The following is a 27,431-nucleotide window of genomic DNA, read 5'->3' on the forward strand; positions in this document are numbered from 1 at the left end:
AAACTTTGTTGAATGAAGAGTGAATAGCAGACGATCCACAAGTTATTACTCTTTTAGCAAACACTTGTTGGGCCAGTACATTTACCATTTCAATTCTGTTTTGCCCAAGCCGACAACTGAATCATTACACGATGCCCCCAGCAACAGAGGAAGGCGTCCAAAAGCATGCTGGGGGCAAGAATGATGAACAGAACAGTTTGGGATTTTTCTCAGAATGTATAATTCTTTGAAAGGGTTTCAAGGGCAGACCTTATGTTCATTTATGATGACTTGCTCTCTTTGTTCGTTTGTTGTAGTTGTTGTTTTTGTTCCCAGCGTGAAAGTAAAGGCTGCATTTTTCGAATTTAGGAAAAGCATGTGGTCTAGCCATCTAAGCTGCGTAGCAAGCAAGATGGCTGCAGAGATCTCCAAAGGGAGCAAGGCTTGCTCTCAGAAGAGAATCTGCTTAAGAATGAGCCAAACACGAACCGATGCTGGAAAAGGAATTTAAAATACTGGGTGGTGAACTTTACTTGCTGGGGTGAATTTAAATTAACTTGTGCAAATTAAAGAAAAGCAGCAGCAGCAGAAAACCCTGTGGAGGATCTCTTCCTTCCTCCTGCCTGTTCATTAAGGAAGCATCGGGTTTTAGCAGGCACCTGCAGAACTCTGTTTTTCCCGGCGACCAACACGCTAGATCTGGAGCTCTGCGGAGAAGATTCTTTGTAGTCGTGTAGGATGATCAGGCGTAGGAAATCGTTATTTCACTTCGTTCAGGTCTGAGATTAGTTTCGGTTTCAGGCTGTGCCAGGAGCTGAGTGAGAGAGAGAGAGCACGCGCGGGGAGCTAGGGCGAGTGAGAGAAGTGAGCTGGGAGAGTCTCACCATTGGCTGCCACTAGTGGCAAGGTGGGTGGGCAGGGAACTCCTGTGGCTGAGCAGGGAGAGGAGGAAGATGAATCAGAGCTGGAGTCGGGGAAGGCGGCCATTGAGCATGTGTGTATCTATGGGCTGGGAGGCAGCGTAAGAAGGAAGATAGCAGCAGGTGTGCACAGGGCAAAACCCCGCACAGTTACAGGACTACTGAGCTGGGAGGTTGTAGGGAAGCTGTAAAACACAGATTACCTGGATGAGGTGGATTTTCCACGAGCAGGTGCAGAGCTGAGAGGAAAGCCAGGTGTAAGTGTGCCACGAGGCCTACACCCACCTTGTACCGGTATCCTTAAAACTTGCATCTTCTTGTGTTTGAGTTTCCTTAAAAAAAAAAAAGAGACAAATGAAGGTTTGAGAGCTGATAGTTGAGACTTGCAGACCTTTGCAAGTTGGAGCATCTTCTAAGACGCTGTCTTCAAGCTGTCGTTCTTCCTGAGACGGTTTGGGGCCAGTCTGGTGGTTTCACAGGGCATCATTATCCTAGAAAATCAGCACTTTTCCTCCCGGGACCGGATGTGGGTGTGGCAGACACAGATGTTTCATCCCACCTTAGCAGTGCTAGAGCATCATTGCATTTTATTCCTCGAAGTCATAAATTCATTTTATTTCTAAAAGAATCACTGAATTTCAAAGCCAGAAAGGATTTTGAAGATTATCCAGACGGCTCCTATAGAGGGATTTGTGGTCCTGGGTCATTAAGCACCTTGAAAAGAACTATGGTATGTAGTTAAGAACCGCAAGTCAGACTGCCTGTGTTTGAATCCACCCTTGCTAGTTGCTGCTGTGTTCTTGGGGCAAGTTACTCAAGCTCTCGGAGTCTTAGTTTCCTGACCCATGCAATGGGAGTAGTAATATCCCCTAATGGTTGCTAATGAGGATCACTTATTAAGCCCTTAGCACGTGCTTGGCAAATCGTAAGTTCTCAATAAACGTTAGCTGCTGCTACTGCTGCTGCTGTTGTTATTATTATTGTTATTATCATCATTTCATGAAATCACGTGGCTAGTTAGTGGTAGAGCCAGGGCTCCAGTGCTAAACTCTTTTTACTCCTAGTTCTCTCCAGCATGGCCATAAGATGATTTCATCACAGTCTTGAAATACACAAAGAGCACTGATGAAAGTACTTGTGTAGAAATCTTCGAATGAATGAACATTCATAATAGAGCTGGAAGAAATGGGCTCAATCCATGTATTAGATATAGTTAGACTTTGGGCATGAGGGCATATGTTTCCCAAATAATCTGTGTCCACAAACATCCTTTACTCGTGTTCAGAGGTTTCCTAAATGCCAGAATGGTTACCTCTGCTGGAAAGGTTGGGGTGTTTCTCGATATTTTTGTTGAGCTCTCCTCGAATTGGAAACATCCATTTCAATGCGTTGTGGTGGCAAGCAGGCTTTCGGGTGTGATGGAAATATTTCTGTAGCCTCGCTGCTATTTATCCAGGGTGAAGACAGTGCATGGTTTTAAAAACTACGGGCTTGGTGGAAGTCTACATGTCTTAGGCCAGGCCTGCACAAATGCCTTCCCAAATGATTTGCACTGACCTTTTTTGCAAATTGCTGACAGCCTGGGAGCCTCTCGAGGGAGCCTGAACTATTGTTGAGGTGGGTGTGATCCTTGGCCTTGAGGGGTCTTTTGACACCTTTGGTGAGGTGGTATAAGGCCGTTTTGGTATATTTTCTTGGAATATGAAAACAAATGGAAATTAATTTTGTTTGGCAAATCCTGCAACATTCCCTTGAGATACTGCCAGTCTCTGGGGCTTATAGAATTGAAGTCTGTTTTTGATGCTTATCCATGGGACTTCTCAAATTTCCATGCCTGAGGAAGGGAGCGTGTTAAAGTGTGAAATTTCTGAGTGTGCGATTTGGAGTCCAAGATGAGAGATCCAGGCTGAGCTCTGCCATGTATGGACTGTGTCATCTGTGTTGTTCTGAGCAGATCACTTAATTTCTTAATTTGTGCTTTTCTTGAGGTTAATCTATTATTGTACCCCGGCAACAAATGGCTTTTGAACACATCTGTTAACTAGAGCTGGTAATAATAATCCCTGTTGCACTAGATGGTTGTGATGGTCTAATAATGATAACATTTTTATTACCTATTTATTGCATGCCAATCACCTTCCTGTGCATTTTAAGAGTATATATTTATTTACTCAGCCCCGTATGAGTATAGTATTATTTACCACTTTCCGTATGAGGAGACGGAGGCTCAGAGGGTTAAGTCAACGTGCCCAAGGTCACACAGTTAGGTAACCGAGGAGCTGGGATCTGAACTCAGAAAGCCGGGCTGCTGAGTCTGTAGATGGTGTTTCCAAGAGGGCTTTGTTGTCGTGTTGTACTTCTTACTCCTTGACTGTTCCTCTTCTTCTTTGACAAGCTGAGGGAGGGATAAGCTGAGCCTGGAGGTAGATTAAGTGTACAGATCACAGTGTTGGAAAGAATGAGGAGATGGGGCATATGAGAGCTTTTTTTGGAGTTATAGGGAAACAGCTGTTTCTAAGTTTGGGACAGAGCTGAAGAGAGCCGACAGGGACAGAGAAGGACATTTTCTGGGTGGATTTTTACTCTCTGCCGTGAGGGGCTGCGCTGTGGATTTAAGGGCCATGTGTCTCTTTGCTCTCCTATCACTTTATTTGGATAGGGATCTCCTATCACTTTCCTATCATTTTATTTGGAAGCCTGTCTTTACATCCCAACTCAGCCCTCAGCTGTGACAGCTTCAGAAACTTAGAACTAACTGCTATGGATACAGATAGCAAATTCTTGACACATGAAAGGCAAGGTGAAGGATGGGCTTTTGAGTGGAAATTCTTCTTTGTTATTGCATCTCTCTGAAATGCATATGGGGGTGAGCCATGGAGTGGCTGGTGTTCAAAGGAGAGAGAATTGGGAACCTGGGTGACTTCCTTTCTTCTCATGAGTTGACTTAAGAGAATGAATCATCCTATTAGCTTTCATCTTGGAAAAGAAGAAAGAAAAGAAAGCACGAGTGAGTGAAGTGGCATTTGACTGAAACCAGAGGCCTTCTGTTTGGGTATCCCAAGGTAGAGGCCAGGCCAACGCAGAGGGTCCTGGTGGCTCAAGCCAAGGGTGAGATACCCCCAGGGGATTTGGGAAGGGCTCCCAGCTTTGTGCCACTGCCACCTCCAGCCCTCTCCATCCCTGTGAGGCTCTGGGGAAGGAATAGGCCTTAAGGGGAAATAAATTGGGGTGTGTGTGTCATTTTTAAATGGCAAACCACTGGTGAAATTCATACACAGCAGTGATAATTTTGAAGATAATAATGTAAAAATTCATCACATACAACTAGAGACACTGCAAACATAGTTTTTGACCTTTAGGGACGTGAATGGCCACTTGGACTCCACCCCATGAAGGGGGTGGGGCCCTCCCTGTGCTAACGCCTGACTCCCCTGGGACATCTTTGGGGCCCTCTTGTTCTCTTTAGAACTCAGATAGGAGCCTTCCAGGTGTGAGTACTCCCTGCCTGCCCCGCCTCACCCAGAAGCCGCCCTGTGTGTCTCTGAGTTTGCGAGGAAGCTAGGGGGCGCATCCTTTTCTGAGCCACTCTTTGTGACCTTTCTGTGGACTGTCATTTGGATTGTGAGCCGAGGCTGGAGTCCCCAGAGGAATTCAAAGTCCACCTGGGAGGGAGGTATTGCAAGAAAACTCCCTCAGATCAGCCCCCCTGGAAGCCCAGTTTAGGAATGGTAATACGGCGGCCGTTTTCAGACACCCTCTGGCTTCATGGCGAACTTTCCCCAGAGCGGTTGCTTTTCTCTGCAAGGCCCCGCTGCCCCCATTTCGCCTGGTTTTCCTTCTTGCCCCAGCCATCAGCAGTAGCTACTGTTAACAGCTCCCATGTGTAAGAGGACTCACTCGTTTCAAGCATTTCACTTCAGTCCTTTAATTTAGTCCTGTACCAAACTATGAGCCAGGGATTATTGTCTTTTTAGGTGTGGGAACCAAGGCTGAGGGCTAAGGGGTAAGGTAACATGCCTAAGTAATACAGCCACTTACTGAGTGGGATGTGGTTTTTTTTTTTTAAACTTTATTGTAAAAATTTTCAGATAGACTCCAAATTGAGAGAGGCTAGTACAGTACATTCCCACGGACCCATCACCAAACTTCTTCGCTCCTTGTGGAGAAGCCCCTGCTCCAGTGCTTCTGGGGCCGTGGCATAGAGCAGACACCTTTGTGTGAATTAGAAGAAGGGACTCTTTCTCCAGGGTATGCAGCTTGGTAAGCAGAGCATAGGTTGGATTCCAGCCCCATTTGCCCCTTTGGAGGGGCACCTTGTGCAGTGAACAGCCCGTACAACTCTATGTGGTGGCCCTACCTGCCTCACTTGTCTCCTCATCTAGCTTTTGGCAGAAAGAGACAGAGTGATGATTTCTCTGGTTGGCCCTCAACTACATGGGGTCAGGGGAAAAAAGCTCAGCTGTTGGGGACTTTGGGGGCTAAAATAAATTAAGCAGGAGTGTAATTCCCAGAGGAGATAACTCTTGCTGCAGAAGAGGGTGAGGGCAGATGAGCCGTGTCTTTTGCTGCTCCTGTGTTCTGCCAGCCACCTGCTCTCTTGATGACTCCTCCTGGATGCCCTCTCCCCTCTGTTCTGTGCCCAGGGCAAGGGAGGCACTTGTGTGTGGCCGCATGGCTGGCAGGAGGGGAGCTGGTACAGCCCAGGGTATGAAAACCCGGTGCGAACTCAGTCTTGGCTGCTACCTTCCTGGAGTTGCTGGGACAAGCTGTCTTTGCCTCCTGGAAGCTTACCTTTTCTTGGGCTCAGTTTAGCCAGTGGCTGGGTGGGAGGTCCTGCTTTCACACCTGTAGGGCTGCTCCTTTTAGTGCCAATGTAGGGCCTGTGGGTCACCAGATAGGGCGCATCTTGAGGAGAGGGATTGGGTCTTTTTCACTACTGTGCTCTTGGCTGTATGGACACGTTACAGCATCTAGTCTTGATGTTCTAGAAATATTTGTTGAACAAATGAATGTTAGACAAACAAATACAGCGTCCTGCAGACCAGAGAAATGTGCTGAAGGGCCCCGGTTGAATGATTCGTGTGTTTCAGCCAGGAGAGAAGCTAGACTGTGCTGCAGTAATAATCAAACCCTGACATCCCAGTGGCTTGACACCATCTAGGGTTCATTTGTGCTCATGGAAAGTCTGACGTGGGTTAGACAGCCCTCCCCCACCTGTAGCCACACCATCTGGAATATGGGGCCATCACAGTTCCCCAGCCCCTGGCTTTTAACTGCCTTAGCAAGGAACTGACACCTGTTACTTCTGTGTGCATTTAATTTGTCAAGAACTGGTCACATGGCTCCAACCTAACTGCAAAGGAGGCTGGGAAATGTAGAGGAGCAAAGGATTGTCTTCATGGTTTCAAAGGAGAGGATTTTGTATTTCTTGTCTCTGGCTTTAAACCACTGGAGTGCCTCCAGCCTAATCACTTATCCTCAGTTATAATTTTTTTTTTTTAAACACTAACAAGAAGGGAGCACCTGCCACTTTCTTTAATCCAGGGAAGGAGGCAAGAGATGGCACTGAAGGAGAGTCACTTCGCAGGGATTTTAACCTCTCCTTTACTACATTTTGGTCATGTGATATTCATTTGGTCACTCCACCTTTGTGAGCCTCTTTCCTCATCTGCAAAAGGAGGATAATTATCCACCCATCTGTTAGTTCAGACTCTACTGACTGCAAGTAACAGAAGCCAGCTTGAGCTATTTGAAGCCACGGGGGAATGGAGGAATCAAGGGCAGGAAATACGGCTGGCCTCCCAAGTGCCTGGAACTGGAGGATGCCACTGCGTCTGTGGATGTGTGCCAGATGTCATGGGTCCTCAGCCCCCAAATATACCCATCCTCCTTCCAGTAACGATCAGACTGAATTGTATCTCAGAACCTTGATTCAAATTCCTGAGGAAAGAGTCTGATTGTTCCTTTGTGTCAGCTGTCTCCTGCTGGTCCAAGCAGTGATGGTCAGGAACACATGGTCATATAGTAGCACCTGGCTTGGGGGCTGTCCACTGTGGATGGGGGTGGGGGCAGTCCTCAGAAAGGTGCTGGTGCTTACCTAGTTCAAGGGTTGTCGAGTTGATTGGATGATGTCTGTAAGAGCGCTTTGAGAACTATAAAGTGCTGCATAAATATGAGCTGGCAGGGTGGTGTGGGGTTTCTCGTTAGGAGTCTTGGAGATCGCACTGCCCTGCAGGGGGATGGGAGAGATTATAATGCTGTGGGAGAGGGTTTAAGTTTTGGTGGAGGCAGGCGAGCTGTTTGTTGGAAGGTCATGGAGCAGAGACTGGAGGGAGTGGACAGGACTAGCGTGGGGGCATTGCCAGGGGTCAAGCTTCGATTATAGGCCGTTAGACCGTAACGTTGTAAAAGAGGGAATACTTGGAGTGTGCTCTCACCTGCCTCGGTAGTTGACACTGTGATTGTGGAAAGGATGTTAGCCCAGATCATGGCATTTCGGTCCTCGTCCGACACAGCCCCGGTGGGCTGTGTGACTACGAGCAAGGCTCTTCACCTCTTCGGGCTGAGTTCTGCTCTCTGAGGATGCTGTGTGCAGCGTATGCTTGGGCCATGTAACATGGGCATTAAGGCTTGCCGTCTGCAGTGAGACAGCTGGGTGTGAATCCTCCTTCACTTGCTAGCTATATGACCTGGGGACATTTCCTAACCTCCTCCAGTCTGTTTCCTCACTTGTGAAATGAGGATATTCATAGTACCTACCTCATTAGGTTATTGTGAGGGTTATATGACATGAAGGCTCAGTAAAACATCAGCTAACATGATTAACGGAAGCCAAGGCTGCCGGCTGCCAGGGACCTGTGGCCGCGTGGTAACACTGTGTGCTCCAGGCCTCTTGAGTCAGACTGAACATCAGGACTGTGGGGAGGGAGGGTGGGAAGCTGGGGGGCGGGGGCTGGGCATGGCCCACTAGAGGCAGCCTAGGGGGCTGATACTCAGGGCTTTCTAGTAATTCAGTTCCTCCCTGGAGGCCTGCGCCCTCCTCCCGACCTGCAGCCGCTTCCCAGCCCTGGCGCTGGGTGGGCGGTTGGCTGGATTCTGGAAGTTCAGTGACCCCCTTCCCTGCAGTCCTGGGAGGCCCCGGGTCTCAAACCAGATCCACGTTTGGGATTAAAGTGCTTCCCGTGGTGAAACTGCAGCTCCTGGAGAGTTAAAAAATAAATGAAGAAACCCTTCCGACCACAGAGCAATTTGAGGGCTGAATTATTCAGAGGCCCAGCTCCCTCTGGCTTCTCGGAGCGGGGCGGGGGGCGGGGGTGGGGCGGGGGGAGGGACCGGGAGGAACGTGGGCCTGGCGAGGCTGGAGCTGCCCGGCTGCCGCCGTCAGGCCCGGGGTCCCGGCGGCCCGCGGCTTCAGGCCGAGGCCGAGCCCAAGCCGGCCCCTCCCGACCTCCCTGGCCGCTGGGCCCTGGGCACTGCGAGAATGAATGACAGAAAGAGGTCGTGCGGGTCCTTGTCCCCGTGAGCGGACGGCCGGGCGGGGAGGCAGGGCCCGGAGGGAGGCGCCTCCGGCCTGCTCCGGGGGGAGCCTTAATCCTCTTTCGTCCCCTTTAGGAGGATGTTTTCTGATTTGAGGAAAATCGGCGCTTCCAGCAGCTGCGGGGTGCAGGAGAGGGGTGTCGGGGGCCCGCGGGGCCCCGGGGAGGGGGTCAGGACGGGTGTCCCGGCGCTGCGCCGGCTCCGGGCTGCCGGGAGGACCGTGGCCATGGCAACCCCGGCCGGGCTGCGGTCAACACGGACTTTCAAAGGGGGCCTTGTTCCCTGTGGGAGCCCTTCAGTTGCAGCCAGCGGGCTTTTCAGACCCGGGGAGGAAAGGGGGGCAGCGGGGAGGGGGTGGCCTGTTGGTGAGGAAGTGTCACTCCGGGTCCCCTCCTCCCCCGCCCCAGGCTTGTTTCCTGGAGGCCCCAGTTTCCACAGATCCTGCTTCTGGAGAATGAAAAGAAACGTAAGCATGAGGAATGTGTTCAGTCTCCAGGCAACAGGGTGTGTGTGTCTGTGTGTAACTGAGGGGAGGGAAGGAAGCTTGGAAAAAAAAAAAATCCCTATCCTGCTGGCCTCCAAGAATGGAAGGCCTCGGTGTCCTAGACCAGCGGTCCCCAACCTTTTTGGCACCAGGGACCGGTTTCGCGGAAGGCAGTTTTTCCACAGAGGGTTGGGGGGTTTGGGGCACGGTTCAGGCGGTTGTGCGTGCGATGGGGAGGCGCAGCTGAAGCTCGGCTGTCTCGCCCGCCGCTCACTCGCCCGCAGCTCACCTCCTGCTGTACCGTCTGGTGCCTAACTGGCCGCGCGGATGGCTACCGATCCGCGGCCCAGGGGTTGCGGACGCCTGCCCTAGACGGATTTTAGCAAGCTAGCCAGGGCCACCTGAAGCAGATCTTTAAGACTCACGCATCCTTTGGGCAATGAATAGCAAATGAGAAAATATCAGAGAAAATACTAAGTCACTCGTTCAGTGTAATGTAACCAAATGGCAATTTACATTCTTATGTATTAGCCAGTGAAATATAGTGAGAAAGCTGATCTTGGGAGCTTGAATAGCCTTTGCTGTCTTTGGGGGAGCTTGGCCGCTGGATTTCCCTCCCTTCGTTTTGTCTTTAACTCAAGTATAAAAATTGGGAAGAATGGCATGTCTGCTCTCTAAGCACGTGTATCACTTTTCAGGTAGTCTCTGTACATTTGTTAACGACTGTGTGAATGATGAATGCATTTCCACTTAGGGCGACTAGGGGTTAATAGCCAGATCTTCTCCCTTGACACTCCATCCCTCTTTGGCCTTGTCCGAAGGGGTGGCCAGCAGGGGCAGCCTCAGGTGTGGGGAGATGGGGAGGCAGGACATGAACTTGACTACCTCAGTTAACTGTTAACACTGGCCAGGCCTCTGTCAATCAGCTCTCCAGATCCCCCTGGGGATCCTTGAGCGAGGTGTTGGGAAAGATCCTAACCTTTCCAGCTCAGAAAGGAGCTGATTCTGGGCCTGCATTTATTTTCAGGTCACCATCAGCCTGAGGAAAACAGCGTTCAATCAGGTAGACTGGAGTTTCTACTGCTGCTGCTGCCCCCATTCTGGTCAAGAAAAGTGGGGGGTCAATAAACTTGAGTATACATAGGTGGGTGTCTTGGCCATTTAGCAAATGGTCCTCACACCCACAGGAGAGCATGAAGGGGGACTCATTCAGAGGTTGGACACTGAGACCCAAGTCAGGTGGCTGCATTCTCATCGGCCCCCATCTCCTCTGTCCCCTCCTGCTTTTGAGGTTTGGAGGTTGTAGATTCTTCTTGTCATCTGGGGGAGATGGTGCCATTTGAAGTGGCTTCTTCATTTGAAGTGGGGGTGGAGAGGGCTCAAGAACTTTCCAGACTCTTCTGATTAGCATAAAATAGGCACTGCATGGAGCACTGTCTGGAGCTTTGTGGAGAGAGGGAAATAAGAGATGTAGTTCATGCTTCTGGAGAGAGTCAGTCTAATGGATGAGTCAACCAGCACATTAAAGCAACATTAAGGGCCTGTAAAGTGACAGACATTCTTGTTTACGTATAGAATCTTAGACCAGAATCAGAATGTGTGTGGGGTGGGACCCAGGCATGGGTGAGTTTTAGAAGCTCCCCAGGTGTTTCTCATGCACAGCCAGGGTTTCTGGCCATCCCTCCAGTGCAGTGTTTGCAAATGGGGATGATTTTGTCCCCTGGGAGACATTGGCAGTGTCTGGGGACGTTTTTGGCTATCACAATTAGGGGTGGTAGTGCTACTGACACTGGTGAGAGCATCTTGTAGGGAAATAGCACATGGCAGGGTTTGGAGGTAGGAGAACGTGGTTTGCTTTCGCAAAGAAGAAAGAGCCTCGTGGTTTCATGAGAGTCAGCTGAGATCCGGAGTTGATTTTTCAGCCTGATTTTCGCCAGAGTTGGGTCTGTGTCTTGTCCAGACACTTTTGGTTTGGACGTCAAGCCGCTCTGTGTTTGCTGTGTGTGTCAGTAACCCTCAGGCCTTTCTGCGCCCTGTTGTGAGTCAAGTCAAGGAGCCCTTGTCAGGTACCATCGGCCTCAAGGGCCCAGCCCCACCCTCGGACTGACTTTCCCTAAGTCCGTGCATATATGAAAGCTACTGTGCAGAAGCTCGCCTTCCTGCTGGCTCCAGGAAGATGCAGTGCCCCTTGCCTTAGTTAATGGCTTGGCTTCATGGCCCCTTCGGTCATTTATTCCCTACTTCTTAGAGAAGAGTGAGGAAGTGTCCCTCGTCTTTCGAGTCCATCATGGTACCTGACACATGGCAGTTACCCCATAAATAGTTTTGAATGAAACAGTGAATCCCTGAATGAGTGGGAGATCTGAGCCTTTTACTGTGAATTGCCCCTTTAATAAGTACATAGTCCTTCAGTCCTTGGGCCATAAGTTAAATTAGGAGAGACAGACTGGTAATAAGGAGGAAAGTCTCTACGGTCAAGAACTTCCAGGGAATAAGACAGGTAACCTGAAGGAAGTGGGAACCATTTCCCCTTGGAGTTTCCCTGCTCGTGGCCCTTTCTGGCCACAGGAGTGGCCACTGAGGAGCCATTTCTGCCCTCCTGGGATGACCCAAACACGTGTGTGGTAGTCCTCCCTGGGCATCACTGGCTGAGATCCAGCTGCAGGGTGGCAGGAGCAGAGCTGAGGCAGGAGGCACAGTTTAATCAGAATACCTCCTCTTCTCGGGTCTGGTTATAGGTAGCAAATGCCTCAGAGCCGCTCTTCTCTGCCCTTAAGGCAGTTTTTCTGCAACTCAGGAAAAAAGGGCCCCTGGTGTCCCAGGCTCAGGTTGGGGTGGGAAAGGTGTGTTGCTAGGGCTGCCTGTGATAGGAACCCGGTCCCATGCAGGGCCTTCTGCCCCCTCACAGCCAGTCCCGGGGGGAGAGCCTGTTCTCGGGCCCTTTGCTGGGCTCTGGCTGGCTTTGTCCAGTGGAGTTTCTGGAACCAGCCTTATCTGCCCCTGTGTGATGTGCCGTTAGAAACTTGTTCCTCAAGTCGGGTCCCCAGACCAGCAGCACCCACGCCACCTGGTGAGAAATGGAGAGTCTTGGGCCCCACCTCGGGCTGCCCAAGTCAGTCTGCATTTTAACAAGAGGCCCAGGTGGTTTGCGGGCACGTAAAAGCCTGAGGAATGCCTTGCTAGAAGACTGCTCGCTGAGGGGGGCAACTGCGGGGGTGGCCTCATTTGAGGGGCGTAGGTGCCCGTCCTTGCAGAGCGCTTTAGGGCAGTGCTTCTCAAACTCTGAGGTGAAGGATGGGTGGTTTATTTCATTCTTCTGGGGACGGATATGTGGCCCGACGAGCATGACCCTCTGCACAAGTCTTAACTGGTCTATATGCTTTCCCTATTCAAAGAGGCAAGTCTCCCGTCGCATGTTTGAATGTGGTAGCAATATCAAATTGCTAGAAACATCTCTAAACCCTTACTTACTCTCTTTTCCTGTGCTTATCTTGCCAAGGATACACGACTAACAGTTTCTGAATGGTCTGCAGACCTGCTTTAAGTGGCCCTGGTCTAGGGCCCCATCTTGGGGTCAGATAGACTTGGGTTTGAACCCTGGTTCTGTCACTTAACTTGCTGTGTGTTCTTGGGCAGCTGTTTAGCCTCTCTGAGTCTTAATATTGTCATCTGTAAGTCAGAGATAATAACGCCTCTGCCTCCTAGGGTTGGAGTTAGGGTTAAATGAGGTAAGCGTGGGTGGAGCGCAGAATGCGTGCTCGATAATACTGGCTGTCAGTTGTGGGCAGCAGCAGCACTGTTACTGTTTGCTGTCTTGGAGCATCTGAAAATGAGGACAGTGGCTGCAGTTAAGGGAATACCATTGCTTTTAGATAGACAGCTGTCTTTAAAAGTGTAGAAAATTCGTTTGGAACAGAAACTTTCTTCCCCCTGTGAATTTCTGATAGTTTAGGGCTGCAGGTAATGTATTTTCCTCTGTGTGAATCCAAGCAAAACCAAGGATCAGGATTGGGACAATGTTGGAACTTGTTTTGCAGCGGTGGAAAGAAGTAAGAAGCAGTGGATAGGAAATCCCTTTCACCCGCCGGGTGGTGGATTTTCAGTGCTAAGTTGCCTAATTCTAAACGGCCAGTGCATCATCTCTTTGCGGAGAAATTCAGCTTCCCGCTTGGATGTTTCATCAGAACGAGGAGATGAAGTGAAAGAGTAGAGGACTCAAGTTAGAAGATCTGTGTTCTGGAGTCAACTTAGCAGGCATGGATTGGGGTGTCACCTCACTGGTCCATGTTTGTTAACCTCTTTTTGGGTTCCAGACCCCTCTGATAATCTAAAGAGAACTTCGACACCCTCCTTCACCCTGAAGAGTGTATGCACACCCAAACACATTCAATTGTGCATTTGATGTCGTTGGGGGGAGATCCCTGGACCTCATCGAAACCTCAAGGACCCTTGGCTAAGAAGCTCCACAAGGCTTGTTACTAGTGTACTAGAATATCCAAGTGGCAGGTTGTGGAGTCAGAGTGCAGGGGTCTGAATCGTTCCTCTGCTGCTTGCTGGCTTGTTGAACTTGGGTACATTAATTATCTCCTCTAAGCCTCAGTTTCCCCATCTATGAAGTCGGGACAAGGATAGTACTTACCTCATAGGGTAGTTGTGAAATTAGATGAGGTAATATCTGTCAAATGCCTATGTTGCATTATTACTGTTTAGCTTACAGAATGCCCATTGCCCTCTGGAGGAATCCCACCTTGGTAGCAAGAACTTGTGCTGTGCTGATTTGAGAGCAAACAGTATTTGGACTGAGACCATGAGGCTTTCCTTTGGATGGGTGTGGAGTGGCCCCCTGACATACCTCTGGGAAATTTGGAAAGTTGGACAGCTTTGGAGCAAGGCTTCTAGAAGCCCTCGCGGCCCAGCTGCTCCCGTTCAGTAATTTCCATGTGCCATTGTTGGTTTTGGCTCCAGGCTGAAGATCCCTGCCTCTGGAGCTTCCCTGAAACTAGACGCCCGACCCAGAGGAGCAGGGAGGAGGGGAAGGAAGAACAGAGAAGCAGACTTTTTTTCTCTCCTTAATTAACTCAGGCTCTTTTGCTCCCTGGGCTTTTGGGCTCTCGCAGCCCCAGCAATTAGTGGGAGTGTTAACTGGGGTCAGGGCAGAGGCCGGCCTTCAGGGAACTCCCGGGGAAAGTACTGGGGAGAAGGAAGTGCCTCTCAGGCAGGAATGAGGGCTTCGCCTCTGGTCGCCTGGGCCGCTGCCCCCTTTTAGCTGAGCCACCCCCAGTTCCAGCCCCAAGTTCGGGCTCAGCTGTCCCGGGAGAATAGCGAGGAGCTAAAGGATTCCAAACCTCGGCCCCCACCTACCGGGCCTTAATTACATCAACGCACAAAGCCGGGGTGGCTGCTCAGCCTGTCCTGGTGAACAATCGCATCCTGTTCTCACGGCCTGTTTTCCCCCAGCTGCGCCTCTCTTTCATCTCGGCCTCTTTCCCAGGGACGCGGGGCTCGTTTCCAGGAGGCCAGAATCTGGGTTCTAACCTTCTTACTTCTTCCCTAGTCTCGCTGGTTTTGTTTACTCCTTTCTCCCTTTCCCTTTCCCCTCCGGTTCAGGAGCCCCATCCTATGTTCCTGAGGCTGCCCCATCCAGTCCTGTTTTAGAGTGTGTGGGTGAAGGGCTTGAAAAACAAGGCATGTGTCTGTTTTTGCTTCTAATTTGCATGTTGTCATGAGAGAGAAGCAAAATGCCCCCGCTTTATAATGACGCCCCGCTAGTCATAATGCCACCTTCCATTTGTTTAGCATTTGATAGTCTTAGAAATACCATCGCATGCATTTCTCGTGGATCCGCACACGTTTTGATGCAGTAGCGAGGATGGGTACCGCTTACACCTAATTTAGGGGAGTGAAGCGGCTTGGCACCAGCCCCATGGCTAGGAAGCCACAGAACAGGGACAAAACCCGGGTCTGGACCCGGGCGCTTCCTACCTCCTTGGCTTCCTGAGTGTGGGCCTTTTTCAGTCCACCCCAGGGTCTCAGCAGAAATGCCTTGGGCAGGAGGACGTCCAGGGCCCACCCCCCGCCCCCACGCCCCATCAGTGATGGTGAACTTGAGCTCCTTGCCGTGATGAGCTGTGAGCTGCGAGTGAGGAGCCCCTGAGAACTGGCATTTCTGGTCTCTCCACTTGACTCTGCCCCTTCCCCAGCTTCAAGGGACAAGGACATCAATTTTTTCCTATTTTACTGTTGCTATTCCAGATACTTAGGTCTTTAAAAGCTCCAGAGGGCTTCCCTGGTGGTGCAGTGGTTAAGAATCCTCCTGGCAACACAGGGGACATGGGTTCGAGCCCTGGTCTGGGAAGATCCCACATGCCACGGAGCAGCTAAGCCCGCGTTCCACAACTACTGAGCCTGCACTCTAGAGCCCGCGAGCCACAACTACTGAGCCTGCCCTCTAGAGCCCGTGAGCCACAACTACTGAGCCCGTGAGCCACAACTACTGAAGCCTGCACGCCTAGAGCCCGTGCTCTGCAACAAGAGGACACCGCAATGAGAAGCCCGCCCACTGCAATGAAGAGTAACCCCTGCTCGCTGCAACTAGAGAAAGCCCGCGAGCAGCAACGAAGACCCAATGCAGCCAAAAATTAAAAAAAAAAAACAAAACTCCAGAGAAGGAGCTTCTCTAGTCCTGTCCACATTCCAGTGTCTCCTGGCCCTGGCCCGCAGCCCAGGCAACTGACCCTGTGATGGGGACGTCTCAGTAAGCAGGACCTGTGGAAGCTGCTTTCTGGGCCTGGGCTTCCCTGCCCAGTTGGGTGACAGGCCTGCAGCCCATCCACAAGGCAGCAAAGCACAGGCGGCTGGGTGACTGCCGGGCCCCTGGGAGGATCTTTGCTTGCAGAGCCCGGCCTGGTGCAGGCGGCACAGCCCCTGTAATTAGTGTTGTTTTGGCGACAGCTGGTGCTGTTCCTTCACTTTAAACCTCTTCCCTCCTTCACATTTGCACAGGGCTTAGGGACCTGCCATTCCCCCTCCCGCCGGCATTCCCAGGAGGCTCCTGAGCCCCATATGGTGAAGCTCAGCTCTCTTCTGTCCTTGTGCTGGTGGGGCTTTGCAGCACAGGCAGGAATCCTCCTCGGCCGGGAGTCTCGAGGGACGCTGGAGCCTGCAGTGGCAGCTGTCTGCTGCCCCCAGCGTGGGGCAGAGCACCTGACTGCACTCTTTCAGTAGGCGCCTTTCAATAGAGTCCTTTAGAGCACTTTAAGGATTAAGGGGCTTTTTGTTATATTCCCTGGAGAATTCCAGCCCCTTGGGAAGGGTCCCCCACTGGCCCGCTGGCCCAGGTCTGAGCACCATAGCCCCGTGGCCTTGGACTGCAGATGTGCCTGTTCCATCTCATTGCTGTGAACTGTCTCGCCTGGGCTGTGCCCTCTCTGCAAGTCTTCATCCTGACTCCTCAGACACACGGACTTTAGTCAGAATGTGCTCCTCTTGTAAATCAACTGTCCTTCAATCAAAAAAAAAAAAAAAAAAGAATGTGCTCCTTTGACCCCTGTGTAGTTTACCTTCTACATTACATTCCAGAAAAACTGGAAAATGCTTAATTTCCAAAAAAAGTGATCATTCTGATCACTTAAATGGTGCCACCAATAACATTTGATTGTGTCTCCCTCTGTTCTTCATCCTTTTTTTTTTTTTTTTTTTTGCGGTACGCGGGCCTCTCACTGCTGTGGCCTCTCCCGTTGCGGAGCACAGGCTCCGGACGCGCAGGCTCAGCAGCCATGGCTCGCGCCCAGCCGCTCCGCGGCATGTGGGATCTTCCCGGACCAGGGCACGAACCCGTGTCCCCTGCATCGGCAGGCGGACTCTCAACCACTGCGCCACCAGGGAAGCCCCGTTCTTCATCTTAATGTGCATAGATTCTTAAACAGTCAGTTGTTATCTTACTGATGACATACTTCTGCATGTAGCTTTTTCATGTAACACTGTAGAATGAGCATTCTTAATGAAATGGTGTGGTTCTAAAACATTTTCAGTGGCTACACTGTTGCCTCCTTGTGCATCCCCTGTTGTTCCCCTCCATCTCCAGCTTGTCTGTATGTTAAGCCTCAGACCTTCACGGAGCTGGATGGTCAGGAGCCACTGTCGGGGTTGTATGGGTGTAATATTAATCCAGAGCTGCAAGGGTGCTGGGAGGAGGGGCCTGGGGCCAATGGGACAGAGGCTCCCAGCATGGCCTCTTTGGCCCTTGGTGCTGTAGTCCTTGAACGGCCCCCGGCTGTTTCAGGAAGCCTCCATGACTTATGCAGGGGTGAGGCGCTGGGGCACAGGTTCAGGTTGTCCCTCAGGGCCCATGGGCACATTTCCAGCCTTGGGCCTGGCATGGTGGCCCGGGTGCTGGGAACATGCAGCTGTGACTCAGCTCCGTCTGCTTCCTTGAGCTGTTGGGTTTTTGGACCCTAGCTGTATCCCACAGCCGGGCCTTCCCCTGAAGTCTCCTGTACTCACCCTGGAGTCGTCAGGTGCATTTCACCCTCCCCTCAAGGGCCTGGGGACTGCAGGGGTCTGGGCTTAGCCACCTGAACGTCAGGACAGACACCAACCGTTTCTCCCAGTATCTCTTAACAACACTTCTGATGAGGATAATGATTAATAACGAAGCCACTTTCAGTTCTGTTCATTTATACGCTTTTCCCTTTCTTGTGAAAGGGTAAGTTGAGGCATCGAGAGATTTTAAGTTTTGAGCTTGGCTTCCGATCCTGACTCTGTCCTCTGTAGGTTCCATTACTTATCCACTGAGCCTCAGTCTTCTCACCTGTACAATGAAAGCAGTGATGCCTGACCTGCGAAGTTGACGTGAGGATCCAATTAGAGTATTTCTGTAAAATTCTCTGGCACGTAATAGGTGCCCCGTCAGTGTTGGGTTGTTGATGTTGTTTAGGGTCACAAAATGCACCACCCTCAAAGCCGGAGGGACTTGCCCGTCCAGCCCCTTCCCACCTCATGTTTCCCTGGAGTCCCTTCAACTGTGCACTTACCTAGCCAGCTCCAGGCAGGAAGCTTTCCTGCTTGGCTGCTCAGAGGAAGCAGGCGGACCAGAGGTGCAGTTGTTTTCAGCTCCTTCTGGATGGGCCATGGTGCCAGGTCGGGCCATGCCCTCCTACACCCCGCCGATCTGAGCGAAAGTAACTAGGACCCTTTCCTTCTGGCTTTTGTCTTCGACGGTGTTGAGAAGGCAACTCCACAGGAATGCAGGGTGCGGTGTCATGATTAACTTGCTAGTGTGCCTTTGTGGCCACGCGTGTCTGCAGGCTCTTGCTAAGACCACCCCTCCCTGCCTCACCCACCACCGCCAAAAAACAACAACATGAAGCCGAAGAGAGAGTCATCTGAGGACAAGCTCTGGTTCTGGGTCCTTGTGCTCCAGTCTGAGGGCATATAGTTGGCTGTCTACTTCCAGGAGGCAGTGAGCTCTAGCCTGGCTAGACAGAGCCAGCCTTTGAGACTTCCAGAGAAGAATCTTATAAACTTGCCAGCCATCTGCCCAAGACCTTGGGTTTTGGGTGCCGTTCTTCCTGAGGCCATGAAGCAGTAGCACTGGCGTCACCTGGGGGCTAGTTGAAAATGCAGACTCTCAGGCCTCACGCTAACCCTGCTGAGTCAGAACTTGCATTTTAGCAAGGCCCCTAGGAGATTCGTGTGCACGTTCAAGGTTGAGAAGCAAGGATTCAGAGCACAGTTCTCAATCACAGGTGCACATTAGAATCACCTGGAGAGCTGTAACAAATGTACTGATTCCCTCGGGCCTAACCCACACGACTGAATCAGAGTCACTGGGGATAAGGTCTGGGCACTGGTATTTTTTTAAAAGGAAAAAACTTTCCTTAGTTGATTCTAATGTGTGACAAGAGTGGAGAACTGATTTAGACAGACCCCTGTCTTTGGGTTGGATGGTCCTGAGTGAGATGATCATGATGGTAATAGTTGCTATTTACCGAGCTCCTACTCTGCACGAAAGGCTTTATTCTTATCTAGAATCTTCTTTTTAAACCCGAAAGGTGCCGGTTCTCTCACTGTCTCGCATATGAGAAAACTGAGGCTCGGAGAGGTGACGTTAGGTGCCTAAGGCCACGTAAGTATATTGGGGCTGGAACTGCCTGCGTGGAGGCTTCTTTCGCCATTACTTCTTTCGCCATTACTTCACTGTAGCTGAAGCTCGTAATGGTTTCGAAGGGCCTGGTTCTCACTGGAAAATCTGACGGGATTCTTTTCTGGCTCAGTTTCAATGATACCTTCAGACTGTGTGGTTTTAGGATCATTCGGTTTGAGGAAAAGCACAGCAGCTTTTAGTCTTCAGATTTGTGCATCTCTCAGAATGAGGGGACAAGTTGCAAAGGAATGATGGAAAAATCTTAAGGAAAAGGAGGTATTTCCAAAGGTCATAGAGAACCCGACCCAGCTCTATTTATTTTAAGCTAGCCTTGTGGGTTGGAGCGAGTGCCTTTATCCCTGTGGACCCAGACTCCACCCCTCCCCCGAGACAAGCTAGGGGACGGCTTGCTGCTCCTTCCGGTTCTAAGATAAAAGTGGGGAAACTAAGGCATCGGCCAGAGGGAGCCGAACTGTGGACCCTCAGAGCAGCTGGGAGGCAGCGCCGGGGCTAGGGCCGTGTGTGGGGAGGCATGGAAGGCACAGCAGAGGGGAGCATCTGCGCCCCAACACAGCATCCCCGAGTCCTGAGCCTGCAGAGAAACCCGGCGAGGAGCAAAGAGACTGGGCAAGATGCTGAGAAAGCCCTTTCTCTCTGTGTTTTGAACCACGTCCAAACCTAACTTTTAAGTTCGAATAAGGGTTTGAAAATCAGCCTGGGGCTCCCACGGACTCTAAATCCAGGTTGCTGTGTGTGTCTTCCTTATAAAGTCATGGACTGCCTGTGTTTGGGGAATGGAATGAGTGAGGGGGAATGTTTCACTGCTTTCTTTCGTCGCTTTTCCTTTCAAGAAACACAGCACCCTGCCCTTCACACAGGCCTCTTGTGCATTTCGCTGCACGGTTGGTCCCTGCACCCATGCTGTGGGGCTTGGAAGGGTACGTGGGGCGACCCCCCTTTATAGTGGGGGAAACACAGGCCCACAGATGCCAAGTGAGAGCCCTGCTGTCCCGAGGCAAATTAGGGGCAGAGCCTGGCCTTGAATCCAGTTCTTATGACTACAAGCCCAGCAACCCTTTTCTTCTACCAACACTTCCCTAGGGACCCCCTTCCTGGCCTTCCGGGGAACTGTCATGCTTTTTATGAAAAATTGTGTAACCAATAAACAACTCCATTCTTTTTATTAAAAATTTCACATAATACAAATGGCCTGAGACTTCCCTGGTGGTCCAGAGGCTAAGACTCCATGCTCCCAAGGCGGGGGGCCCGGGATCGATCCCTGGTCAGGGAGCTAGATCCCACATGCTGCAACTAAGAGTCCGCATGCCGTAACTAAAGATCCTGCATGCCACAACTAAGACCCGGTGCCGCCAAATAAATAAATAAATATTAAAAACGAAAAATATAAACAAATAAAACAAATGGCCCCCCCTTCCACCACCCCTTCTCCCCATCCCATACCACTCCTCAGAGGTAACCACTGATGAGTGTTTGACGTGAGTCCTCCCAGCCCTTTTTAAAATACGCCTTTTGCATGTGTCACTGATGGATTATTGTAACCCTTAACCACCTTGCTTGCTTTACTTGCCAGCTGTGTGTGTGCACGTGTGGAGAAAGCAAACATTCTAATATTGCCTTCAGCAAGATAAAACCAGGTTGTAAATCAGCTGGACTGGTGATCTAGAGCGGGGATTCTCCAACAGGGATGTGCATGGGAATCAACCGTAGATTTTGCTAGAATGCAGATTCTGATTCAGTAGGTATGGAGTAGGCCCTGGGATCCTGCATTTCTAATAAGGTCCCAGTCGGTGCAGATGCTGCCAGTCGGAGGCCGCACTTTGAATAGGGAGGGTTTAGAGCACGGGCTCTGGAACTGAACAGACCCACTGGGCCTTTAACCTCTAGCCGACTGAGCTGGGCAAGTGTGTAAGCTTTCTGTGCTTATAAATCGAGGAATAAGAATGACACCTTGCCGATAGGATGGATGTGAAGACAAAATGAACTGGGGCCTGTGAAGCACCTAGTCCAGTGCCTGGCACATAGTAAGTGCTCAGTAAATATCAGTTATTAGTACCATCTGGAGATAGAGGCCATCAGGTTGTCCAAGCCAAACAGAAAACACTTGCTGGTTGGCTACTATTTGGTGCTGTTCGTGCCGTGCACTTCTCTGTTATTCATTTAATGTTATCATCATCAAATCAGGATTTTTTTTTTTTTTTTTTTTTTTTGGCTGTGTTGGGTCTTCGTTGCTGCGCGCGGGCTTTTCTCTAGTTGCGGAGAGCGGGGGCTACTCTTCGTTGTGGTGCGCGGGCTTCTCATTGCGGTGGCTTCTCTTGTTGCGGAGCACGGGCTCTAGGCGTGCGGGCTTCAGTAGTTGTGGCTCGCGGGCTGTAGGGCGCAGGCTCAGTAGGTGTGGCACACGGGCTTAGTTGCTCTGCAGCATGTGGGATCTTCCCGGACCAGGGCTCGAACCCGTGTCCCCTGCATTGGCAGGTGGATTCTTAACCACTGCGCCACCAGGGAAGCCCCACATCAGGATTTTTAATATGCTTCATATGGTATTATTCCCATTTGCTTATGGGGAAGCTGAGTCTCAGGGAGTTTGGGTGACTTAACCAGATCCACACAGCTAAGAAGTAGCAGAAATAAACTTGCACCCTGGGTCCAGGTCGAATGCTTGTCATATGCACTGCGGCTGCCTTCTCTTGAGAACCTATTACTCTCATGGCCCAGTGGGTGGTGTGGAAGCTACAGCCTCTGAGTGTGGCTCCAGGGAAGTAAAGACACAGGCTTCAAACTTTTTTTGCTCCCACACCTGCCAAAAGAATTTTGAAAAACTGTATCTCCTTACACATTTAAAACTTCACATATAAAATTCTTTTCTCATAACTTTAAGCAGAGCGTATTTCCAGGCTTATTTTGTCAAAGCCTAGAACGGCAAACTCCGCCCACACAGTTATGGAAAATGTCTGCCGTAACTGGCAAAGCTGGACCTCGTTGTTAGACCGTCAGCCAAATCATGCTTTGTGTTGGAAAAACTCTGACTCCATTTTTTTATTCCAATAAATGTGTTAAACAGGTGTCCCTGTGTCAGCTTCCTTCCTTCCTAATTCTAAAATAAACAGATGGGTAGATAAGCTAGAGAAGGTCTTGGTAAAATAAGGCCAGCTCCCTTCTCAATGTCCATCCTCAGGAGACTCCTCCCAGGAGTGCTGCATTCTTGAGTTGTCCCTTTGTTTGGTGGCTTTTACCAGGGCAAAGCACCAGAGTAAAGTTGGGTGGCTGGGGGAATGGGCCTTTCTTCGGGGAAGCGTTGAGGAGGGCCACCTCGAAAGAGAGCTGGTGGGCTCCGATGGTTCCCAGCACACTGGTATGTGGAAGGACACCACGGGGAAGTGGAGGTTTTGGAAATTGATTCCCTGAAGGCCAACCATGTCAGGAAGTCCCCGAGTTTCCCAGGTGTACCTTGGTGGGCAGACCATTGAACCAGATGCCTCCTGGAGCTGCTGCCTAGGCTTTTGCTCTGTGAACATCACGTTGCTCAACCCAGAGCCTGTGGATCTCTGTGAATCTCTGGAGCTGGGACTGAGCCTGTTCCTCCCGTGGGCTCCCTGATGACAGCCCTGGACCTTGCCCCACGTTTCTTCCCAGTTCCTCTCTCTCAGCGAGGTAGTGGGGGACTCACACTATACTGATGAATGGCAGAGAGGTAAACTGAGGCCCAGACCCGGTGAGTGACTTAATGGCCACAGAGCAGTCCACGTACCCCACCAAGAAAGCTGGCTTCCCTTCCCAGGGGAGGTATCACAAGTCAAACAAGCCTTGGGTGTGTCAGGAGAGCTGGTCCTCAGAGTCCATCCCCTGCTTCAGTGCAACTCGCTTGCATTCTCTCCTCCTCGGCATCTCTGTCTGTGAAATGGGCTGATGCGGCAGGCATTTAGCCTAGTGTTCACAGGCTTTGAAGTTGGGCAGACTTGTGTCTGAATCCTGGCTTTGCTACTTACTAGCTGCATGACCTTGGGCAAGTTACTTACCTCTCTGTGCCTGTCTCCACATGGGTAAATGGGAATAAGAATAATGTCTCCCTCACGGGGTGGTTGAGGGGGTACAGGAGACAATGGCTAGTTCGCACGCTCAGGAAATATTCTTGCTGTTGCAACGCTTGTTTCTTGTTCCTCGTAGGAATTATGAAAAAGACCGAGTGGAGTGAAGGCCTGGTTGAGACTCTCCAAGGGCAGGGCATCCCTCCCCAGGATGGCAAGCACATGCAAAGAGATGCTTCATAAATAAATGTCACCTGATAAAGGGTGACACCCCTGCCACCTGCTGAGCCTGCTGCTGGCCTCCTGCCTTCCTGCTGCCCCTTACTGCTCCCTGCTTTTCCTCGCAGCCTGATGGCTCTGGGGTCCACCCCGTGGGGACCTGTTGGAAACTCTGCTGCCCGCCTCCTGTGCTGTGCCCTTCCCGGGGGACGGGCCACAGGCACTCGGCTCTCTTGCCTCCTGTTTGAAAGCTGCCCTGGCTCGATTTCTCGAGGGCCTCTCCCGGCAAATGTTTTAGAAGCACAGTCTTGTCTCCACCCCTCTACGCCTTCCCCTTAGGAATTTTGTCATCTTTTCTAACAAACTTTCAGCTGCAAGTTACTCCCTTCTCCCCCTCTTCCTCTGGCCCACAGAAGTAAATAATGAAACAAAGCGAAGCTCCAGTCTACCTTGGGCTCTGGCCCTTTCAAGGAATCCCTTTGTCAAGCAAAGAATCCTTTTGTAAAGTGAATAATGATTCACTTTGGACTTTGGTTTTTTTTGTTCAGGGTCTTTCTCAAGAGTGGGGGCCAGGCTAATCTGTAGGCCTGGGGGCTGGTGGGGGGTGCTGCCTCGCTCTCTACCTACTGAAAGGGCTTCCGGTTTGTCTGCGGCTCTTCTGATTGCCTGTAATCCTTCCGATGTCCTCCCGTCAGGGCTCTGGCCTGACAACATGGGTCACACTGGCCCAGAAGGTGGTGACGGTTTGTGTTTATCGCTCTGTTTTGCTTCGCCCATCGCGTCTCCATGGAAACAGGCGCAGCCTTTACGTTGCCTTTGCTTTGGGCAAATCGATGCCTGCCGGCTGGGGATTTTTCTTTGCTCTCCACCCTCTTCCCCTCTTTGGGATTCAAAGGGGAAGGTGGGGACCGCACAGGAAGACTTGCAGTGGCCTGGAGCTCCCAGGTTGGGGGAGCCATAGTCGGTCCTCCAGCTGGGGACCCGTGCCTGGGCTTGGCCTGTGTGGTGGAGCCTCGTGCGTCATGAGGCCATGGGTGGAGCGAGTGCGCCATGGTTTATAGACACTCAGCCCCCTCACCCCCCCGCCGCCCCGTACTCACAGCACAGAGGCAGCTGCTGGCCACTTGGGGCGGGAAGCTGGTGGGAGAGCTGGGACCTGCTGATCCTCCGGCAGGAACTTTGCACGAGGCCTTTAACCTTTCCAGGCCTTGGTTTCTCCGGGGAGGGTGGAGAGGTTTTGAACCTCTTTGATACCCTTTTACCTTAAGGAAGCCCCACATCTGGGTAAACTGCAAAATCATTGTCATATGATTGTTCTATGGTAAATAGTAAATTCTGTGTTTGACTCAAACCAGTGAGTTGCCTGGTTTGAAATGAAACTTCAGAATTGGGAGCCTCTCTTTAGACTAGACTGAGCATTTTTGCATGTGATCCAGGCCCCCAGGTGCCCCCTCCTCCTGCCCAGGGTGTCCTGCATTCCCGGGCTGATCACGGCAGGGAGACTGCTGTTCCAGGTCAAGGCAAAAGTGTTGGCCCGAGCAGCCCAGGGCGACAGCAGATCTGCTCTGTGTCCTCACGGACCCCCAGCAGCTCAGTAGCAAGTACGCGAGGGTGGCCCATGCAGGACCGGGCTTCCTGAGCAGTTTTCTGCCTGAGCGGCGTGCCTGCCACACTTCCTGTGGTCATCTCGGTCGCTACTGGCTTGACAAGCTATGTTATCCAACAGGCGAAACAGTAGGCTTTTATCACTCAGTACCACGCTCGTGCCAGCTTTACTCGTTGATCAAATACGCCAACTCCACGCTTCATTTCAGTATCGGAACTCTCCACCCATCTGCTTGTCAAATTTAGCAAAGGATGTGTTTGACCTCAGATTTGTGTTGTCCAAAAGCCTCCCTTGAGACTGGAGCTGGAGTCAAGATGTCTGAGGGGAACTCCGAGTGCGTCAGGTGATAGAGGTCAGGCGGTCCAGTCTCCTGCTGCAGGACAGGCACTTGCTGGAGCGATGCACTGTTCAGGGGTCTTTCCTGGGAAGTGCTCTTTCTAACACCTCTTTACAGTCAAGAAAGTTTCTTCTGGAGTCTCACCTAAATCCCATTTTATTTGGTCTGTCTTGAAGAAAGAGAACAAAGGGCAAGTAGCCTTAACGCTTTACCCAAAGACCCTTACATCTCTACTCAGCCTTGGCCAAACACACCTGATTTGGGAGCCTTGCCTCCCTGCTCTCTCTTGTTCCAGCAGAACAATGCCCGAGTTTCCTGTTGGTAAGACGAGGAGAGTGGCAGCTGCCTCACTGGGTTGGTGTGAAAATTAAATCCTGTGGGGACGCACGTCACCAAGTGCCTGGCGTATGGTCCATTTTCAATCATTCCGGTTAACTCTGAATGCATTTTCTCTCTGCCTACTTTTATGCCACCCCGGGTCCCTGCTTTTCCTCATAGCCTCTCCTGAATGAAGCCCCCTGGGCTGGTGGGACATCCTCTCACTGGCCCAGAGCAAAAAGGCCCTGGATGGCATCATCCCTGTCCCTGTTGCTAAACTGACCTCCGGGAGCTCCCAGTTGGGACTGCTAACTTCCGGGCTCTCCCAGGGGCTGCAGCAGGGTCCGTGGCACCTCACTGAGAGAGGCCTTCACCAATTGCTTCTGCTCCCATGGGCAGCAGCCTGAATCTCTGCTTTGTCTGAAGGGTGACCCCCAAGCCACAGGAGCAAGGACTGCAGAGGGAGCTATTTTCTCCAGGTTTTACTCTTTTTTCTTTTCCCTTTGAACCACAGGTACCATGGCAGAGTGGTTGAGAGCAGTGACTCTGGAGCCAAACTGCCTGGATTCTCACCCAGCTCTGCCACCGTGGCCGCCCTTCCCTCCCTGTGTCTCAGGCTTCTCTGTGGCACATAGGCAGCGCTAAAGAAAATATTTGCTATAATTTCCCTAGAGTTTTGAAAAGTGTGCCGTTGTTTAATTTAAAATTTCCTCCCCTCCCTTTCTCCTGATCAGCATAAATATACAGGCAGACCTCAGAAATGTTGTAGGTTCGGTTTCAGACCGCCGCAATAAAGTGAATATCGCAGCAAAGTGAATCACACACGTTTTTTGGTTTCCTAGTGCATATAAAAATTATGTTTACACTATACTGTGGTCTATTAAGTGTGTAATAGCATTATGTCTTAAAAAAAAAACAATGTACATGCCTTAATTAAAAAATACTTCACTGAGAAAAAAATGCCAACCATCATCTGAGCCTTCAGCCAGTCGCAGTAGTAACATCAAAGATCACTGATCACAGATCACCAGCTCAAATATAATAATCATGAAAAAGTTTGAAATACGGTGAGAATTACCAAAATGGGACACCGAGACACAAACTGAGCAAACGCTGTTGGAAAAATGGCACCAGTAGATTTGCTCGATGCAGGGTGGTCACAAACCTTCAATTTGTAAAAAACTCAGCATCTATGAAGTGCAGTAACGTGAATGGCAATGAACCGAGGTCCGCCTGTACCTATTGCTTACCTGCTTTATGCTGGGCGCTGAACTAGGCGTTGGGGACAGAGAGCTGAATGAGACCAAAAAATGCCTGCTCTGTCAGGGCCACCAGCTGGCACATTGGTAACTTCGATATCATGTGACTAGTGCTGCCATTTTGATGGTGCAGCAAGAATCTAACAGGCCCAGGCCATGTAGGGGAGAGCCAAGGAGTGCATCTGGGAAGGCTTCCTGGAGGAGGAGGTCTGTGTTCTGAATCGTAAAATTGCAGTTGGTCAGGGTGAGGCTGCTAGGGCCGAGGCGTTAAGAGCACGGGACTAGGGAAAAGTGCTGGGATGGGATGGTGGCCAGAGGAAGGAGCAGCCCAGGACTCGGCCACACGTGGCTGAAGCAGCAGGTCCCTGGAGGACTGGTCAACCTGTGCGAAGAGGAGGTTATCTCCTCTCCAGTACCAGATTTCTGGAGTGGGGAGCAGAAAGGAAGGGCACCCCAATATTGACATTCCGTCTCGCCTCCAGCTTGTCTCTGAGCTCCCTTGATGTTTTCCCTGCAGCCACTGTCCCTCCCTCCCCCTCTTTTAGATAATAATTTGCCATTCACCTCTGAGTTAGTATATCTATCC

At 51.0% G+C, this 27,431-nt stretch overlaps 1 protein-coding gene across 6 annotated transcripts in view; it reads left to right on the forward strand.

The window, feature by feature from the left end:
• The window catches only part of CUEDC1 (CUE domain containing 1), a 76,602-nt gene that overhangs the window by 5,655 nt on the left and 43,516 nt on the right, over nucleotides 1–27,431 (forward strand). The window contains exons 1-2 of one of the 6 annotated variants that reach the window (XM_060290657.2): nucleotides 9,947–9,982; nucleotides 18,972–19,045. The exons of 3 other annotated variants lie outside the window; for them this stretch is intronic. The gene's annotated coding sequence lies outside the window, so the exon portion shown is untranslated. Of the gene's footprint in view, nucleotides 1–8,788; nucleotides 8,902–9,946; nucleotides 9,983–18,971; nucleotides 19,046–27,431 lie in introns of those variants that run through there. 2 more of the 6 variants (XM_030881662.3, XM_060290659.2) reach the window with 2 other exon arrangements.

Source organism: Globicephala melas, chromosome 20 (assembly GCF_963455315.2).
Source record: "Globicephala melas chromosome 20, mGloMel1.2, whole genome shotgun sequence".
Taxonomy (NCBI): Eukaryota; Metazoa; Chordata; class Mammalia; order Artiodactyla; family Delphinidae; genus Globicephala; species Globicephala melas.